General features: G+C 38.6%; 1 long non-coding RNA gene across 1 annotated transcript; it reads left to right on the top strand.

Moving 5' to 3' along the window:
* Positions 1-4396: 4396 nt before the first annotated feature.
* Positions 4397-10170, top strand: LOC131007734 (uncharacterized). Its single transcript, XR_009096240.1, has 2 exons — positions 4397-5036; positions 7983-10170. It is a non-coding gene; the product is annotated as an uncharacterized LOC131007734 (long non-coding RNA).
* Positions 10171-10636: the final 466 nt, after the last annotated feature.

Below are 10636 nucleotides of genomic sequence, written 5' to 3'. Positions count from 1 at the left end.
ATATAGCAGTTTTGGTTTTACATTTTATAAAAATAGTAAACGAAGTCCAAATGACTTGAAATTTTACCGGTGTGCTCAAGACGCTCAAATATACTTACCATAAAATTTGCATGGTGTTTGGGTAACAAAAACCCCTCTAAAACAGTAGGTCAGTGCATCACGAAAATGACTCTTAAATCAATCACACAAGCAAACATGCTCAACTCAACATTCCTTCAATTTTAAACACTTATAGCACTAAAAAACATTCAAGTACAACATAATACTCATCATAACTCAAATTGAGTCTCCTCTTACATCTTAAACTCAAATCTCAAGGAAAACGTTTCAATGAACGCATCATTTTAATTCTCTTCTCATTTTCATGCTCAAAATTACTCAAATACTCAAACATGCTCTTATATAACTCATTATACACATATAGATTCTCTTTTTATCATGCAAACTAAACTCTAACAAAAACTCACGTATCAACGTAGACTCTTAATAAAAGCATGACAAACGTTCACATAATGGTCATAAAGCAATTAGACCTCATTTTACCAATCATCAACCTCTCAATATATGAGAACTCAAAAACTCATATAAACTAAACTAAGCCAAAATTTTACTTAGCCAACAAAAGACTTAATCAAACATATTTAGACACTAATATCATGCTCAATTACATATATCCTAAACCAATTCACTTATTAACACATAGGCAAGAAAGTCTTAATTTTTATTAAACTAAACTCTTTGAAATTTCATAAACACACATGAAACCTTAATCTAATCATAGATCTATCATTTTTAACCATTTAAACTCACATATAAACCATCAATTTTCAATTTAGGGCATAGATACACATATCCCTAATTTTATTAAACTAACTCGCATCAAATTCATCAATTAACATCATATACTCAATCTACTCCATCAATCATCATCATAGACATATCATAGACTCATTTTCATCATCAATTCATCACTTAATACATCAACTCACAAATTCCCAAATTTTGGGTAAACTAAACTCATCCAACTTTCACATCTCAAGGCATAGCCTTTCACAACACACATCAATCATCACCAAACATCACATAGATCTCATTTTTCACCCCAAATCAAGAAAAGAAAAAGAATTTTTTTTGAAGGGTAGAGACCCTAAATTTTCGAAAATTTGGAAAAAAAAGAAGGGGTGATTTTCTTGCTTCAATCTTCCATAAATACATACATATAACATCATACAAGTTATATCTATGGATTTAAATATACCCAAACTTACACCAAAACTCACACTTTCTCTTTCTAGCTTTGAAACCAATCGTCAAGGATCTTCTTGGATTCAAGTAGATAGGAAGTGTTTAGGTAAGATTTTGAAGGTGATTTATGTGTTTGGCATAATTTTGTGAAGCTTCGAAGGTTTCATTAATGGTTGACAATGGTGGAAAGTGAGAGATGAGGGAGAGAGAGGGAGTGTCGATAATGGGGTGGAGGGAGAGAGAGAATTGCTTTGCAAGATTTGAGAGGATTTAGATGATCTTAGGGAAGATTTGATATCTTTGAGAATATTTGGCATTAATTGCCTTGATCTCTCTCTCTAATCTTTACACTCTCTCAAGTAATCCACTTGGCAAGTGGGTAATTAGGCACATGCTCAAAGAAATAAAATAATAATGTGAGAAGGGTGATTAAATAATAACCATAACAATTATGGAAATATTACTCATTAATAAAATACCATAGCATAATTATTCATGTGACCAAATAAAATAATTATAGCACTAATATTAGTGCACTCACTCAATTATAATATTCCTCTTCATAGGAAAAATAATTTAAAAAAATATTATGCTTGGAAAAATTTCCATAAACCGGCATCATTCGATTTCTCGGTAAAAATAAACCACACTTGCTTTGGAAACTTAATTAAAATTCCAAGTGCTAAAGTCCTCAAATAAAAATCATAATAACTCGCTCATAAAGACATACGTAACAAAAATCACATAGTCAATCAGTCACGTAAGTTCACATAACATCACGTCAAAGCAATCGGCAAACACAGACAAACTAGACGTCTCTCTGACCGACTCTTTTCATCAAGGTTCTTACTCTTTCTTTCTCGACTCTATTTCCAACTCATTATTCCTATTTTCTTAATAGGACAGTCAATCTCTGATAACTCGGTATCCGGTAATTCTATTCCCGTTAGTCGGAAATAAAATAAAATCTCAACTCAATTCAATCAGCATCTCTGACTCAACTAAATTCTCAAATCTCATCACTCTAACTCCATCATTGGTTTGTCCACTCTTAACTCTATTTAAAAGACAATCTGTCTTATCTGGTCATAAAAAAAATAATCTCACATCTCGACATCTCAGTACTCTCATTAGTGTTAAGACACTATCTCACAACATAAGGAAAAGTACGGGGTGTTACATATAAACCTTGATTTCGATTGAAGAAATACTAGTACCTTGAAAAAAAACAAAGCGAAAAAAAAAGAGAGAGAATTTTTTTTTTTGGAAAAATGGGTACATAGGATTCTTTAGAAAGGTATAATGTCATGATGAATAATTGATGGTTTATGATGGATCTTGTGTTGAAAATTTGGTGTTGGGATAGTGGAGGATTGTTATGTGCAAGAGTGCTATGAGGTTAGTGATTGTGTACAATGGGTCATATCTATTAGTCACTTAGCCAAATATATTCTACCCTACCAAAGAGCCTATACGTTATAACCCTCAATAAAGACCTTTTTCATCTTGGTTATTGTAATGCCCCGCTTCCTCAAAGCTAAGTTTAGAATAATTTTGAACATAGAAGTTAAGATGATTCACGCCGGAAAAAGAAAATAAATTTATTTTAATTCCAACAAAACGATTTACCAAAGCTTTGTAAAATTTATTTATTTAAATTCTTATGCATTTGTCACGATCGGACTTAATTAAGGATAATTAAACCAGAAAATCGTGACTAAGGGAGGGAGATTAGAAGCGGGGATAGAAATGGGTAAATAGATAATGAAGGATCCTACTTAATCGTTGTGAGTGAAGGGGAAACTTATAATATAATAAATGTTTAGTCACATGACTCAAATAACTAGTAAGTTTGGATAACTCCGACTTAGCCAAAATAGCATAAGACTTCTAAGTACGCAGCGGAATAAAGGTTCTGATGACATGTACGAAGACATGTATCCCAAGAGTTCATCAATACATAATTCTAAGACAAAAGGGTTTTCGCTCGTCACTTCATCACCACCGACCAATGCTCAACCTACACATTTAGAAATATATGCAGGGCTGAGTACAAAAGTACTCAGTGGACACGTATGCCTAAGTATAAATATAAACATGCTTCATAAAACAGTAAATTGTCATGCCATCATAAACAGTACAGCAAGGGAGTTTTAGCTAAATAGGCCCAAGCTTACTAAATTCATTTGTGGTTCTTAAAGTTCGACTGATCAGTCTAAGTTCTCTCGTAATCTATCATATCTGGAACTGCGTGCAGGAGAGGTGGCCACCTCTCAACAGACACCTGACCGACCAACCCGCTCGATGACACACGATCACACGTGTACACTAGTCTTGGCAGGATAGTTATCAACTGCTCATGACCCGAATTCGATAACATAACTGGCAAAGCCACATCAGATAGATATCATACTAAAATTGAAACATTATGGCAAGACAACAGTTGAAATAATTTTCAGTTCAAAGATTTTGTAACGAAATAACTTGTTCAAATGTAACATTAAAATCATTTGATATATATATATATATATATATATATGTATATATATATATATATATATATGAAAGTAAACCACCTGATAGCAAAGCTTTGCTACAGTTCAGTGATTTCTTGACTAGCTCTCACTCTCATGCTTAGCCTTTAATCCGATAATATAAGGTAAGACTTATGTCTTAAGAAAAATTCTTAGTAATTGAGAATACGTAAAATAATAATGCATGACTCATATTCCTTTAGTTAATCCTGAAATAATTCAAGGATTTCTAATAAAAAAACCCAACTATAGGATTAAAGCTCGCCTTATAAGATCAACTTATTAATCTATATTTATCCACTCATCTTAGGGTATGCTAACCCGCTTACTAATTAATAATCTCGTTCTAAATTAATTCATAATTAGAATTAGCTAAATCTAATTAATAAATTAATCTAGGCTAACCTTTAATCGGGTTAAATAGATAAAAATCTACCCAACAAAAATGGGAAATCTGGGCCCAATCAGATAACTATGGCAGCCCAATCTACTTAGAATGAAACCCCACAATCTTAACCTTCTTATATAAAATAATTCAGCCCAGCTGAAATAAACATCAAGCCCACATACGACAATAAAATCGGCCCAATCTACAAAAATTAAAAGAATGCCCCATCTCTCTCATTGAAAACAAATCGGTCCAAGCCAACCTCCCCCTCTCCTTGAACTCGTCTCTCAATTTCTCCAAGACAGGAGCACCGCCTTCTTCTCTGGCCGCCTCCGCCACCGGCGAGGCCGGCGCCCTTCCTCCGGCGTCAGCACCCTTCCTCTTCCCTCACCTCTCTTTTTTGAATCAGCACAAGCTCAACACAAGGGCAAGCCCTAATTTCTTCTTCATTACAGACCATGCCACCGCCGCCCTGCAATTTTCGGCGAGCGGTCGGCTTTCCACTTCGTCCCTGACGCCGTGTCCTTCGTCCGTCTTATCTTTTCTTTCACGCGTACACAATCGAGGGGAAGGTTGGGCCCTAGTTCTTTAAGCTCAGGCGAAATCGCCGTCGCCACCTGGTTTTGCTCGCCGCGCTGTTGCGCCATCTCACCTCTCCCGATGAAGCCACTGCTGCTCTGGATCGACGCCGTTGCATCCTTCTTGGCAGAGGTCGCCGCACCGCCGCTGCTTTTCCAGAAATCAACGAGGGCCGCTGCTGAGGTCGGGAGTCGTCCACCTTTCGCCGCTCAACGTCGTCGACCTCTTCGGCTCGACGGAGCAGAGCAGTCGCCCCTTGCTTTCAAACTCCGTTTAAGAAAAAAAAATAGGTACCGGGATGAGCCTCCCCCTTTTTCTAAATGCTAAGTTAAATCTCTCTTTCATTTGTTGCATTAAGCACAACTAAAACTGCTATGTAATATGGATCCTCAGGCCTGTTTGATATGGGTTTAAAAGCAGGATAAGTTAAATTAATATGGATTTATGTAGTGTTTGATATTATGTGTTACTAATATGGTCAACTCCAGGTTTATCCCAAGACCCTAGCTTATTTTGTGGGATTAACCCACACTAATTATCCCACCTCCCCCATGGGATTAACCCACACTAATTATTCCACCCCCTCCATAGGCTACTAATTTAGGTATTTGATATGTTAATCCAACCTATTTCAATTATTCCACCCCCTCCATAGGCTACTAATTTAGGTATTTGATATGTTAATCCAACCTATTTCAATGGATACCAAACACTTTTTGGGATTAATTACCAATGATATCAAACACCCATCTGAGATTAGAAATCATGACTAATCCACACTAAATTATCAAGATAATTTATATCCTGATTAATCCAATACTGAAAATCAAACGGGCCCTCAATGTGTTATTGCAATTTGGGTACTCGGATCAAAAGCTACTTTGTCCATAAAACTCTAGTCTGTTGATGCCATTTATGCCTTCGTCTTGTGAATAAAACTTATTTTGTGATTGGCAAGTCCCTCTATGCATATCTATATACTCACTTGTACTCTTGTATTCTATGTAATTGATTATGCTTAAGTTGGATGACATGCGAACTTGATGAAATAGAGGAGTTTAGTATAAATACTTGTGAATGCTTTGTATTTTGGGAAACGGCTGATTGATGCCAGCCTGTACCTTAGCCTTAGGTATGGCCTTGAGTGTATTGGGGCTGCAGAGAAAGGAAGTGTAGTTGTTGTTGTAGCAGTTGTACACACGTTTTCTCCTTCTGCCCTTTTCTTTTATTCTAAATGACGTGCTCCCTCCGTCCACGATTCAATGCCCCACTTTGGTGTGGGCACGGAGACTAAGAAAGTTGAAAAATGTAACGTGGATGAAATATAAGGGTAGTTGACTAAAGTGATATAGATAGTTGACTAAAGTGATAAAGGTGTTGTGAGTGTGTCCACTAGTGATAAAATGTACTCCCTCCGTTCACGAAAAAGAGTCATGTTTCCCCTCTTTTTTTTGTCCACAAAAAAGAGTCCTGTTTCACTTTTTTGACAAAATTACCCTTATTTTACTTCATTATTTACTTTAGTTGCCATAGATGGCCCCACCATTAATATTTTTAAACACCTCAATTATGGAGACAATTATTCCTTAATTAAACCATTTTTCAGATTAATTAATCCTGCCACCTACCTAATTATATTTGCTGAACTTTATCTTCCATTTCATCAAAACCCTAGAAATTTCCTAAGGTTGCGCCGCTCTTTGCGTCTCCTATCTCGGCCCACTTTTCTCCGGCGCTTACCACTCCTGCCTCCGATTACTCACCGTCGCTCACTCCTACACGATGGATGATGTGCCATTTCTCAGTTCTCTCTGTAAATCCGGTGCTTCTACCGAAGAATCACCGAATCTGTTGCCATCTCCGATGAATCTCTGTAAATCCGGTGATTCTTCGTCTGAAAGCGCCGTCTCGGCCCTTCTTCTTCACCCTAAAGCGTCGCCTCCCTCAAAGCAAACCTCCCTCAAATCGCAGCCTCCTGCATCCCTCTGAGCCCGAAACCCCAAATCGTTGCTTCCCTCTGAGCCTGAAACCCAAAATCGCCGCTTGCTTTAAATCGGCGCCTCTTTCTTCAAGGTGAGGAGCCACATGCCGGCGAAGGTGACAGCAACGAGGGCTGCGGCCGCCGCGGTTCCCTCTCCGGCGAAGCCACGCCTGAGCGCCGCTCCCCTGGCTTCATCTCTCTCTCTCCCCCGGCGCGATTCCCTGCCTCCACTGCCTCTGAGTTCAGCGTCGTCGTCCCCTCCACCTCCACCATAGCGCCATCGACCACCCCCTCGAGTTCCGGATTCTCTCTGGGTTTGGGATCTGATTAATTTTGGGTTTGTGAGAAATTTTAATTTTTGTTTTGTTAATTTGATTTTAGAAATTTTGAATTTCGATTTTGCTTGGAATTTGGTTGTGGAATCTTATTTAGTGAATTTAGTTCTTGAATTTGTTGATTTTGGTCTTGAATTTCGTTCTTGGATATCTGAATTTGGTTCTTGAATTTGTTGATTTTAATGAACTTGTTCTTGAATTTTGTTATGAAATTTGTTGATTTTTGTTGAATTGTGGTTCTGTAATTTTCGTTGAATTTGGTTCTGGAATGTTGGTTTTAAATTATGAATTGTCATCAAAAGTTAATTGAGAATTAGGGACTTTAAAAGTCATATTAACACTACCCCTATAAATTTATTTCTCTCTCCAGTTACACCTACTTTAACAACTTTCTTAAAACCCGTGCCGAGTCCCAAATGGGACTCTTTTTCATGGACGGAGGGAGTAGTAAATATAGAATATAAAAATGATAAAGATGTTTAAAGGTGGGTCCATTAGTAGCAAATGGTAGTAAATATAGGAAAAGAAGAAGAGTAAAAATGTACAAAAAGCAAATAGGGCTTTAATTTGTGGACAAAAATTTAAGAACAAGTAGGGCATTAAATTGTGGACGGAGGGAGTAATAGGGTAGGTTGTAAAAAGTGATACGGTGAATAGAACACCTTTGTCTCGGTAAAACTATATCTGTAAATCTAATTCCGAGTCTGCTAAATAACGATGCTTTGTTATAACGAATCTCTACGATTTAAATATCTGATTTAACTCGTCCTTTAAGTCGGAATTAAATCACGACTTTCAAGTAAATAATAGTGATGAGGACTGGAATACTCATCAGCGCTGTGCTTGGCAATACAAGAACATCTTACTTGATTATTATTATTGTTATTATTATTCTTATTGAACGAAGCTAACCAGTGCAGGTTTAATTGAAGACCTCAGATAATAAAGGAACTCGGCAGCGCAGACGAAGGGACTTGACGGTGCAGACTACCCAAGTTACTTGGCAGCACAGACTCGCCTGCGCAGTTCAAGGGAGCTACTCAACACAGGTAACGAAGGACAGCGCAGATGTATTAAGCAAGACTAAGGTGTATTAAGGCATTAAAGGGCCTAAGTTCAATTATTAGAGTTCATGGGCCTAAGGCCTTTAGGGCTCACTCTCACATCTATAAATAGAAGGTTAGCTTTAGCATTAAGAGGATGATTTATTTCTAAGCAACACTTGTAAAATGTAATTATCTCGAAGTATAGTGAAAGAACTCGAAAATCTCCCGTGGACGTAGGTCTTAACGACCGAACCACGTAAATCCTGTCTCGATTATTGCTTTTTAGATTAGGCGTTGATTTCATGTTTCACCAACTGGCGCCGTCTGTGGGAAACGGTGGCTACGTCGTGAGTTCCGACGAGCCGCTAAAAATGGGAATTTTGGGATGCTGGGTGACTGTTCATCGGGGGTTACTGTTCACCGGTTCATCATCAAAAAAAGAAAAAAAAAAGAAAATGGGCGTGGTTGGGGTTTTATGTTCTGGGCTTTTAGCTGCCGGCGATTCCTGTTTTGAGTTTCTAGTGCCCAAATCGGGAATCCTTGTTCCACCCCCTATGTTGCCGAAGAGCGAGCTTCTTCACTTTTCTGGGCAAAACAGTTCCCGGCGAGAATTAGCCCGTCTCCAATCGGAGATCCACCAAACAAGAAAAGTCCTTTGGGCAGTCCCCAAAAATTCTCGATAGCTTTCCAGCTCCCAAAATTTCCAGTCACGAAAATGGAAAACCCCCAAATCGAGATCTCTCTCCTCTCCTCAAGGATTCCAGTTTGAAGACAGTTTCAGCTGTCCTTAAGGTCCAGATTCATCACCCACGGTTAATATCGACCGTCTCACCCGCTATCGAATCAGTCGTTGCCGTCGTGCTTTAGCACCGAAGTTCGTCTCCTACTGCACCATGCTCTGGATCCCCCGATTCCGTCGTCAAATCGGCTGGAAGAATCTCCGAATCGAAACCTCCAATTTTTCTTTATTATTCATATGTAGCTCTTCGCAATTTCAGGTGAATCTAACTAATCTTGTGTTTTTGTCGTCTCAGCTAGGGCTCAAGCCACCTCTGGTAGAATCATCAAAATACAACCTCAGCGCCTAACTAAGAGAATGGTGATGGGGTGTCCCAAGATCAATAGCCAACTTCAGATGAAGAGTCAACTTCCAGGTGGAATCCCAAAATCCAAATAGTTGATTTCTCTCTATCGTAAGAATCCAGAAAAGAATTCCAAGAATCAACCTCCCAATCGGCCTTCTTTTCTGGGGATCCATGAATCAACCTCCCAAGCATTTCAGCTGCGCTACCTCGGTCGCTCTTATTTTGAGCACAGGAAGCACATGAATTATAATGAATTATTCCAACACCTGAGTCCTAGGAGCTCGCCTGCTATTCCGGAGTAATTTCCTATCTTGAGGACATGAAGTTCTTGGGGTATCAAGCCCACCGCTGCGCCAATGCAGTGCAGGGAGTAGAGGGCAGTTCATCAGTCCACCGCTGCGCCGATGTAGCACATGAAGTAGAGGGCAGTTCATCAGCCCACCGTTGCGCCGATACAACGCAGGGAGTAGAGGGCAGCTCATCAGCCCACCGCTGCGCCAATGCAGCGCAGGGAGTAGAGGGCAGCTCATCAGCTCATCAGTAGACTTAACTCTGTGAAGAAACTCCGCATGGAAGAATAGGGACCTGCTCCTCAATAAATAAACTAAGTTCTTCATTTAGTTGACTATAAATTGAAAAATGACCGCTGTTTTGAGTGGATTTTGTCGAGTGGGGAAAGTTGATTAGGTTAAGAAATTGCTGCAGGAGATGTACAAGCATGGTTATAAGCCTAATTGTGTCTCGTACACAACCTTGTTAATACACTTACTCTGATCTTTTTGATGTCGTTAAGCACAAAGGGTAAGAACTCCTGGGGACGAGTCTATTACGACATCACCGTTGCAATCACGAGGCTATTATCATTGAGTACATGACTAATGATTGCTCTTCTCTTCTTAATTATATGTATATTGAATGCTTCTGACTTTTAGAGAACTTTATGAATTATTGAATGGAAGAGAGGGATTTTATGTGTTGATGAACTGTTCAAACTCAAGGGATTTGATGTTCATTATTACAGGATGTATTTTTGGGCATATTGTTTGAGTATCTATGCTTATGTTCATATTCTTTTTGAGGGATTATTCTGTATTGGAAGTTATATATCTACATAATGGGGATGTATTATATGCTATGTTTACGTGTATCTTTACCGATAATCACTTCACTTGATTTAAGGCTTGAGTGACTGATTTAAGACTTCATTATGATCTTGCTCTATTTGTTGTAGTTTATCTGAAACTGCTGCTACTGTTGTGACTAATCGGAGATCGATTATTGTTGATTCAATCACTGGAAAAATCATAAGTATGCGCTTCACATTGCCTTGGGGGTAGCTGACGCTGGCCACCAAGTTACATCTGTCGTGGGTTAATCGGTTCATCCCGATCTCGCTGTTGTCAATAAGCTCATAGGGAAGGGAGAGGGCAGTTCGCCACTGTG

The sequence above is a fragment of the Salvia miltiorrhiza genome, chromosome 2 (assembly GCF_028751815.1).
Source record: "Salvia miltiorrhiza cultivar Shanhuang (shh) chromosome 2, IMPLAD_Smil_shh, whole genome shotgun sequence".
NCBI lineage: Eukaryota > Viridiplantae > Streptophyta > Magnoliopsida > Lamiales > Lamiaceae > Salvia > Salvia miltiorrhiza.
Note: the sequence above shows the minus strand (reverse complement) of the source record. Positions and strands in the feature narration are given on the sequence as shown.